At 38.4% G+C, this 10,115-nt stretch overlaps 1 long non-coding RNA gene across 1 annotated transcript in view; it reads left to right on the forward strand.

Annotated features, from left to right (window-relative positions):
• The window catches only part of LOC116237704 (uncharacterized), a 34,890-nt gene extending 26,484 nt beyond the window's left edge, over nucleotides 1–8,406 (forward strand). The window contains exons 4-5 of the long non-coding RNA XR_016462293.1: nucleotides 3,643–3,707; nucleotides 8,247–8,406. This is a non-coding gene — a long non-coding RNA (uncharacterized LOC116237704). The remainder of the gene's footprint in view (nucleotides 1–3,642; nucleotides 3,708–8,246) is intronic.
• The last annotated feature ends 1,709 nt before the right edge of the window (nucleotides 8,407–10,115 follow it).

Below are 10,115 nucleotides of genomic sequence, written 5' to 3' on the forward strand. Positions count from 1 at the left end.
TTTGCTGAATGATCAGCTGAACAAATATTTGAAAAAATCTTCATTTTGTAGGACCAGGTTTTGCTCTTGCAGCACCTTTCAGCTTGTGTATTCATGCCAGAAGAATCACTTTCTAAAAGGGAATAACGGCAGCTTCACACAAAACAGCTTGAGAAAATGATTAGATTTGGCAATCCTTTAACATCTTCTGTAAGCAGGAGTAAAAACAAGTATAAATCTGAAGGCAAAACATCTAGGATGGATTTTATATTTACTTCTAAATTCTCAGTTCCTTTTAAAAAAGAACAACCCCTGGAAAAGCAAATACTCCTTTCACCTCCTGTGGCACATATTTCAAAGGTGTTTTTGTGTGCATGTGTGTGCTACTTGCCTGTTTCAGGCTTGTAATAAAAAACCAATACTTTCTGTTCCTATCACTTCATAAAGTATCTTGTTGCCAGCTGTGTGGTCCAGGTCTTTTATTTTCCCCGTGCAGAAGAGAATTAAAAAAATAAAAAATAAAAAAAATCCTTTGAATCCAATCTTTATAGATCTCTGAAATGTTAAGTCCAGTAAAGTTATCGTATTCTTTTATTAAGTAGGTCAGTAGTTTCCCGAGGCTTTTTCATTCATCCTCTGAGCTATTTCCTGCCATTTACTAAACCAAGTATTGGTTACAAATTAGAAATTGAGGAAGCAAAATGAGGTGCAACTGGAAGTCTTTGCTTGAAGGTTCAAAGCTTAAATACCATTTCGGGTAAAAGGCCATGCTGAACTCCATATATCATTGCTTTTGCACTATATCTAGATGTATTTGCCCAGCTTGTGTTGGGCAGTGGTTATAAGCCAACATGTAGCTGCTTCATTCTGGAGCCTACTTTAGTAATGAACATCTCTCTCACCTGCTATTATTTCACTTAAATAAATGAAACTTCTCAAACTGAAGGGAAGCTGAAAAACTCAGAGGAGTGTAATAGAAAAAGCAGACCCATTATCAGATCAGTGACTCAAATGCAGCCCAGGAGAGCAATCCCCAGTAGCTGTAGCTGCAGTCTCACTGCTATAAGCCCAGAGGGGTGAGGTCAGGTTCTCAGACCAGCTGCTGAAAATTAGATCATTGCTGGGCTGTTCAAATCTAGCAGTCTTTGGGTAAAACTGCTGTATTTACTCTTCCTGCATGATGTAGGTACTGGCGCAAAATACTGTTGTTTTTGCACCACGGTATCTAATGAGCTGAAATGCTTGCTTTATACAGGAATGAGTAGATCAAAAATCACAGTAGAGTTGCACCCCCAGGAGATTCAAGACATAGTTGTGAAAACTGAGCTAAGCATTCACTTACAAGTAGGAAAATGTAAAGTAAAGCTTTACAAGTAAAGCCTTTGCTGAACTCTCAGGTGAATATATATGTGTCATGTCAATCTGCATCGAGTAGGCTAGACTCACAAGAGGTCAAGTTCTGGCGTTCTGCAAAGTACCAAAGGTAGTAAAAGACATAGGCAAACTTATAGGAGCTTTAATCACAGCTGAAGTTTGTCAACTTGACACCCCAGCCCAACATATCATGCACTTTAAAGTATTTTTAAGGATAGCATGTCCCAAATTCAGTACTAGACAACTAAAGATATTTTTATTTCATGAATGACTGAAGACTTTAGCCACTTGCCTTTGTATCCTCTTAGGTAGTAATGTGGCTCAACTCCTATTTCAGGGAAGTGTTCCAACTACTAAAGAACTGTCTGGGCTAGAAAGGAGAAGCTCATGCTTCTCTACAGAAACTCAGATCCTACAAAGTCCTGTGGAACATCCTTCCCTTTAATTTAGCAAATTTCTTGAGTCGTAGTAATTCTTTCTTATTATGTTTCTTTGTCCCTTTACACACAGTTTTCTTTACATCTGAGACACATAAATTCCATTTGAGATGTGGAGGACTAAACTTCTAGATTAGTCTGGTCGTAAGGAGCAAGATTCAGCTGCTCCTCCTGCTCCTTCAGGAAGAGTAGCTGGATCTCTTAAAGTCATCTTTTTAAGGGGCTAAAGCTACCTATTTTCTTGGGAAACTCCTGGTTTTCAGCTAGTTATCTAGCTTGCCTTTCTTGAGTCACCAGCATTGCATTCACTGGTAAGATAAAAGAAAGTTTCTATTTATAGACAAGAAATAAAGTTACCTGAATCTTGTGTAAATAATAAAGACAAAAATCCTTTGTTATCATTCAGTAGGGCCTGTAATTCCACTGTTCAATAAATAGAAATGTAATAACAATTTAGTTTCTTGTTTCTGCCACTGCTGGAGGTATTGTATTGTATTGCAATTCCTGGGATAATGGCAAAGCACTGAAGAACTGAAAGGAAAAATCACTTAAAATTCTCTAACTTATGCTATTTTGGCAAATGAGTGTATTCTTGCTTCAAGAGAGTCATGTACCGAGTAAGATATTTTCTCTAACCCCTCTGGGAAAAGTAGATAACTACCTGCTTTACAACCCTTGGTGTTCTCTGGGTTTTGTTTTTTTGCACATGATAAAGGAAAATGCAATTCTGACTGCAACTAGTGGTGGTTTTTTTTGTTTGTTTGTTTTTGTTTTTTTTTTTTAGTTAATGAAATTAAAGTTAACGAAATTAAAGTTTGTTTTGCAGGAAGCCTGTAGTCTTGCTTGAAATTATCATCTCTTATCACTATATATATATATATCAATATATATACACTCCACTCTCAAAATCAAAATATGATGTTGGGAGGGTAAACTTTGCTGGTACATTGTAATAAAAAAAATTACCTGTAAAATCTTAATTTGTGGTTGATACTGCACTTTCTCAATGCCAATCAGAATTAGCTTTACTCTGTGTTTCTGAGAGAGTGATGCATTCCACAGTATTTGGTGGCACAAAAATAGGCATGAACCATAGGGATCCAGATACTTCAGTGCCTGTTTATTAACCTCTCCTCTTTTGTGCTGAGCTCTGGACCTTGGAAACGTTAGCCTTACATACTCTAGGCTTAGTGAATTCCTTACCCTTGCAGTGTTTGGATGCTATCTTCCAGTTTCAACATGGCACTAACGCAGCGGTCTAAGCTCAAATACAGCCTAGAAAAATAAGCTTCTGTGACCTTCATCTCCCCGCATCTGGACATAAACAGAGATACTTCTCTGCGGAAGATGTCCTCAATAAGTGTTGCTTATATTAATTCCACTCCAGAAGGAGTAAACTTTTCAGTTAGTGAAAAGGAGGGAAAAAATTAGCTTTGTTACATACCAGTCCTTGATGTAAGAAAAGTATCAGCGCACTACTTTTGACTCATTAAAATTAAGAGGGATAGTTATCATACATAGCTCCAGTATTTTAAGCAGAAGAAGAGCAAATCTCAGTCTGCTGCCAAACAAGACATATTTTATTGTCTTTTAAATTTTGGGAGATATGAAGTACTCTTTCATTATAAGTCAGTGATGGATCCAATTAAAGAAAATGGTTCCTATTTTTCATTCTTTACTTTCATACCTACCTAAGGCTGAAATTTAAAATAACTCATCCAAAATGACCTGATGCTTATTAGATTCAGATGGCTTTGTAGAAATATTTTTATATAAATATATTTGTAATGGTTTGAGAATGGAATGATATTATTATCATCTGTCCTTTTTATATTCTAAATTTTTTTTACAGGAAAGAGAACCTTTGGAATCTATAGGAAAATATTTGCAGTCAACTGAAAATTATAAAATATGAAGGTAACTGTACAAGCGTGTTCATATATGTGCTTCTCTATATAAGTATACATCTCAGAACACACAACAGACTGTTCCTTGGAGCTGAGAACATCAGCTCTGCTTTCCCATTCATTCAGACCTGCTGTTTATTGCCTTCAGGCCCTATCTCAGAATGAGGGCTTTATGTCTGAGTTTAAAGAAGAAAATCTAATTGTGCTCTGTTCTTTAAGCAGGAAAGAGGTCCACACAGCCCACAGGAGACTTCTCACTGGCAATCTGATAGACACTGAAGGCTTTGAGGTGTGATGCCTTCTGTCCCCATACATCTCCATCTGCACAAACACACCAGCTGTCTACCAGGCTGCCACAAATAGCACAGACCAGACAGTGTACATTCTAATGAAGTGCTTTATTGCTCAGGATGACGCAGTTGCATCTAGATTGGTTTACCAGGAATGATGCTAAGCCATGCTGCCTTCTGAAATGGTGTTCAGAGGATGTTAATGAATTAATTCTGCCCAAAACTGTTTTTTTTTTTTTGTTGTTGTTTGTTTTTTTTTTTTAAATTAACTGCAAAGATAATTAAGTTCTGATGTCTGGATTCACAGAAGTTCAAGCAGCCAGCATAGATCATAGAATCATAGAATCATAAGGTTGGAAACGACCTGCAAGATCATCTAGTCCAACCATACTCCCATTACCACTGCTACCACAAACTAAGCCATATCTCACAGCTTTTCATCCAGACACCTCTTGAACACTGCCAGGAACGGTGACTCCACCACCTTCCTGGGCAGGGCAGTCCAGTGCCTAACCACTCTCTGAGAGAAAAAGTTCTTCCTTATATCTAACCTAAACCTCCTCTGGTACAACTTGCAGCCATTTCCCCCGGTCCTGTTCGTTGCCTGGGAGAAGAAGCCAAACCCCTCTTCACCACAACCTCCCTCCAGGAAGTTGTAGAGTGCAAAGAGGTCTCCCCTGAGCCTCCTCTTCTCCAGACTAAACAATCCCAGCTCCCTCATAAGACTTGTGCTCCAGACCCCTCACCAGTTTTGTTGCCCTTCTCTGGACTCAATGTTTTTCCTGTAGTGAGGGGCCCAAAACTGAACACAGTACTCGAGGTGCGGCCTCACCAGTGCTGAGTAGAGAGGGATGATCACCTCCCTGCTCCTGCTGGCCACACTATTTCTAATGCAAGCCAGGATGCCATTGGCCCTCTTGGCCACCTGGGTACACTGTCGGCTCTTGTTCAGCCAAGTATCAACCAACACCCCAGGTCCCTTTCCTCTTTACAGTCATCCAGCCACTGGAATTGTTGCCTGGTCTTGCACTGCATGCTGATATAGATGTCACTGGAGGTGTACAGCTGAAATAAACACAGGTTTATTCTGATCATGTAGAAATTTCCCTTTGAATTAGTGATCTCACTTTTATTCATTTACCACTTTTTAAAACATTTTTAAAAAATTCTTTTTAAAAATAAAACTCAGTTAAGCTCATCATCAAGGAACAGACATGAGGCTGTCTGTCCGGCCACAAATGCTCTTTTATCTACACACACACTGGTATCTTGCCAAAAAAACATCACCCCTGACATCTGTGGAACTGAGAGCAGGTAGACAAGGCAAGAAAGACCTTGAGGCTTTTGTGATTGCTGCTGTCTGGTTTTCAGAGCAAGTGGCATTCCTCCTCCCCTCCTTTCACATCACCTGTGTCTTCCTTTAATCTCTGCTGTTGAATTAACTGCTTTCGAACTCAAGGAAAGTTTCACACTTGATCACATTAAAAAAATATTCTCACTGACATGAAGGCCAAGTGAAACATTGATCATCACAGCTTTGGTGACAGTTGCTGAGTGCCGAAGGCAATTGTCACTTGGCTGTGTCCTGGGGTCATGTAGCACATAGTGAAGCCCTGCTAAATGCCACTGCTAAATCATGAGTAGAAGAAGAATCCCCATTTCAACAGGTGCTTTTAACCCATTTATATCTGTCAGAACTTCATTAGGTTATGCAGAAGGTTCAATTTCAGGGGACAAATATCCAATAGTGAAATCAATGTAAAACAAAAATTCTGAAAGGATTAGAAGCATGTAATTTTAGATTATTAATGAGACAAATTTTGATAATAGAAGGAATTTTCCACCTTCAAAAAAGAACTTTGGGAAGTAAAAGCTTCTTCCAGTCTTCCAAAGAAGTCCTTGGACATTTCTGCATGTATGTTTTATGAAAAGAAACCGTGGATACATGTACAGTTAAATATTATTGTTTGCAAGTGCTAGCCTAGATTTTATTTTGGTTGCTTGTAAGAAGTTCTGCAAACAGCTTCATTCCCCTTCCCCTTCCCTTTCCCTTTCCTTTTTCCCTTTCTCTTCCCTTCCTCCTTATCCTTCTCCTTCCCTTTCCTTTTCACTTTCCCTGTCTTTCTACTTTCTTTTTTTTTTTTTTCTTTTCCACCATCATGTAAAGTTTATGTATAATTCAATCAATACCTTGAGGAAAACTATTTGATGATTACAATAAAAAAAAAAAAAAAAAAAAATCTAATTTTGCCGTACTTTTATAGGTAGTTTCATTATCTCACATCACTGGGTTACAAGAGTTTATGGGACTTTAACTCCCCAAAGGACACTTTAAACATACAGTTTTTATGGCAACTGAACTCCAGGATAAACAAAAGCATTAAAATAAGATATTGGAATTGTTTCCTTTTGACTTTGATTGATATGAATTGGACTCATAAAAAGAAAAAATCTTGTTTCACCCTTAAATCCCTGCAGCCTCCCCTTCCTTTCTGACACAATTTGATTACATTACTGATAAACTGACAAATACATTTTCCTGTATGAGTGCTGAATGAGTTAGGATACAGCAGAAGTACCTGGTATCAAAAACTGGGACAGAGCAAAGCTGAAACTTGGTTATACAGAACTATATAAAGCTTGAATGGTGAAAAATTAACCATAGGTTTTGCTTTTCTTTCTGACCCATTTTAACCTCTATGTAAGAGCAGAGACTGTTTATACTTCTAATAGGAAAAAAATATGTGTACTTCAGCATTTCAACTGCTATATGTACCTCTTTGTATCACTCTGGCAATTGAAAAGGTGCAAATAATTTTGAGAGGCAGTCCTGCCCACATCTTAATTATCTACAAGCTATAGAAGGTATCCTGTTGGATTATATGGCCAACATTTGAGAGATAACGTGTGCCAAATATTTAGAACTATGATGCAAAATCACAAGGACAAGCAAAAAAGAATCCATCTCATATAGGAAATTTCAGACATAAAATTCATTCATTGTCTATATTATCACTGATACTATAATCATTGCTTTCATTGTGTAAAACACAGAAAGAAACAGAATACTGAAAATAAGGTCAAATTTTTATTAGCATTGGAAATGCAAAATAAACAAATCAAATTAAAAACAAACAAACAACAACAACAACAAAAAAAAAAAAACAAAAAAAGAAAATGAACAACAATTGTTAGTTTCTGCAGGTCACTTCAGAGAAGAGCTACAACTGTTTCTAGCTCTACATTTTGCAAGAGGAGAGGCTTTAAGGAATGAAAACACCTTCAGGCTCTACCATTTGGTTGAAACACTAGAACAGTTTGCCCGGGGAGGTGGATGCTGTTTCCCTGGAGGCATGCAAGGAAAGGCTGGACGCCTCTGGACAGTCTGGTCAAGAGGTTGATGACACTGCATATAGCAGGGCAATTGAAACTAGATGATCACTGTGGTCCTTTTCAACCTAGGCCATTTTGTGATTCTATGATATGATTTGTAGCATGCAAAAGGTTAGTCCCAATATTCTGAAGTGCTTTGAAGGTCTTAAATTATTTATGACTTCTGCTTCAAGTAAAATCTTTTATTCCATTTCTTATCCCGCTAATGCACAATCATTTGAACAACTGTTAAATCTTGCATTTTGACCAAGAAATAAAAAATAAAAAAATACTGTCACTTGTACTTTGCTAGTGCCTAATGAGGATTAATGCTTAAATCTTAATCAGATAGTGACTCTTTTTGATTTGATGTCCCCTGAAATCAGCCAGACTTTTATCTGTTGCCCTTACTGAGCTTTTGATCACATTCTAGGAAATCTGTGCAAATAATACAGAAAGAAGTGCTTAGTTGCTGTGAGGCTTAAAAACTGGCAGCAGTGGTCCAGAGAGACCAAAATGTGGTGGTAAACCAATTCCAGGACAAGCATGTATTCAATTTGGTGTTTCCAATCAACTGAAATTGCAAGTTTGCAAGTGGGTATCAGTAAGTAGTACAGGGAGCAGTGTCATCCCTGGAGAGATAGTCAGGTGTAGGGTAGGAATGGCAGAAGCCCCCTCTGCTTAGAGAATGAGGGTTTATGCATTGACTTCTTCCCTACAGCTCTGCAGGCAGAGCTCCGTAGGTGATTCTTAGCATTATCACCATCAAGGGATGTTCTTTTACTTTTGCAATAACTCGGAGTTTTAGCGTAGGAGATTATTATTACTGTTTGTCTTCTTAATTTTATTTATTTGTTTGTTTGTTTGTTTATTTATTTGCATGACAGAGTAAAAGTCTGAGAGGAAACAAAACATTCCCAAACAGTGTCAAACAATGAAGAAGGGGAGAAATGCATCAAGGAGACACACAAGTCCAAGTATCAGAGGAGTGAGAACTGGAGCTTTCAGGAAGAAAGTCACTCTGGCCACTGCTGTGCTGGGACTGTTTACTTGTCACATAGTGCTTAATCATAATAAATTAAGTTTTATTTTGCATTTTGCAACATGCTAACTTGACTCAGCAGGTAATGGGAGGAGTCCTGGGTCACCAAATGGTGGTTAACTGAGAATAACAACAATTTCCCCCCTGCAGGGTGGCATAAATAATGTATTTAAAATGTGCCTCTTTTGAACAGATTATTCCAGCTCCTTGTTCTTAGAATGATTGGGAGGCTTAACACCAGAAAGTCAGCCCTCCTGAAGCTACAATTATCATCCTCAAGCAGCAGTTCTGGGAAATGGTGAATTTAATCAAAGGCTTCATGTTTCCAAAGACGGAGAACTGAAAATTTCCCTCAAGTTCTAGTGAAGTTCCAGACAAGGTGACCCATGTCACATCTGAAGGCGTACTGTTTGTCCAGCTCAGGTCTGAAATATCATCAACTCTGTGAAATATTAAGCTTTCTACCTTCTTTGCACTGGTAAGAGGCTAAAGAGAATGAAACCCAGAGCAAGGGTCCAGTGGTCAGCTAAACCATGTCTGAGAAGATTTAGACCATGCAGCAGGGGAAGGAAAAACAAAATTCAAACTTTTCTAAGGCTCAGAGATTGGTGTGAGACTGCCTGGGGGAAATAGAGGAAACTCCAGCATTGTAGGGGGCTATAAAGACAGGTTAGAGAAGCAGCTGTCAGGAGTAGTTTAGGAACAGTTTGCCAGCTTTTGAGTAGAGAGACAAACCAGTCAGTCCCTCGAGGTCCCTTGCAGCCCCATATTCAATGATTGATGGGAATTGTGATAAGCTTACAAGCAACTTGCTTGCAGGTTCAATGGGTTTTATTCAGTGCCTCATCCTGTTCTCTGGAGCTAATGGCTGTTTTGCCACTGTCTGGATTAGGAGTGGGGTCAGATCCTTAATTAAAGCTATGATTGGCTGCAAATACTTTTTCCTGGGACTAATGAAGGGACCCGCCTCTTTTAGCAGTAATTTCCCTGTGGGTATCTTCCCATTAGGAAAAAAGAATGAGACAGTGATTGCAAAGAAGACACTGATTGGCTATTAAAAATAGAAATAAATACATCTGACTTTTCACAATTGCCTGGTTTTTCTTGGCCTGAGTTCGGCAGGCAGAGGATGGTTGTGCTTTTTTATGTGTGTATATATTCTATTTTTTGTTTGTAAACAGTTGCAAAATTATCCCCAGGTCTTCTCTGTCAGATCTCAAAATCAAATTGTGAGAGAACAAGAGCACTCAGACATGTATTTCAATCCTTCCTTGACAGCAGAGACAAACAGTCAGTAGAAAATGTATCTTGCCAGTGCTATGAGCTGGGATTAATTGTGCTGTTGTTCAGTCCAGCACTGGTAGTAGCTGCCATAGAAAACTGAAGGTGCTTATTTTTTGCCCTTAAAAAGGGATTTTGTGAGATTTGCTTTAAAGACTACTACATTAGCAGCATCCTGAAGGCTGTATTCCACAAAACTTTTTGTCATAAGGTAAAGCTCCTCTCTGTATCAAAATACTTTGGCTTACTCAATTCTGTTAGAACCTGGACTTTATCAGGGAAGTTATTTTTGGAGTAAATAAAGTGAAGTTCTGCTCTCTTTCACGCAGAATACAGCATTTATCTCTTGGGCTGTCTCTCATTGCTCTAGTGCCATGGTTTTCATGGGTTTTATGGCATTCATTTTGCTTTCCTCAAGGAGGAAAGCTGATCA

This window comes from Phasianus colchicus, chromosome Z, assembly GCF_987193195.1.
Source record: "Phasianus colchicus chromosome Z, bPhaCol1.hap1.1, whole genome shotgun sequence".
Taxonomy (NCBI): Eukaryota; Metazoa; Chordata; class Aves; order Galliformes; family Phasianidae; genus Phasianus; species Phasianus colchicus.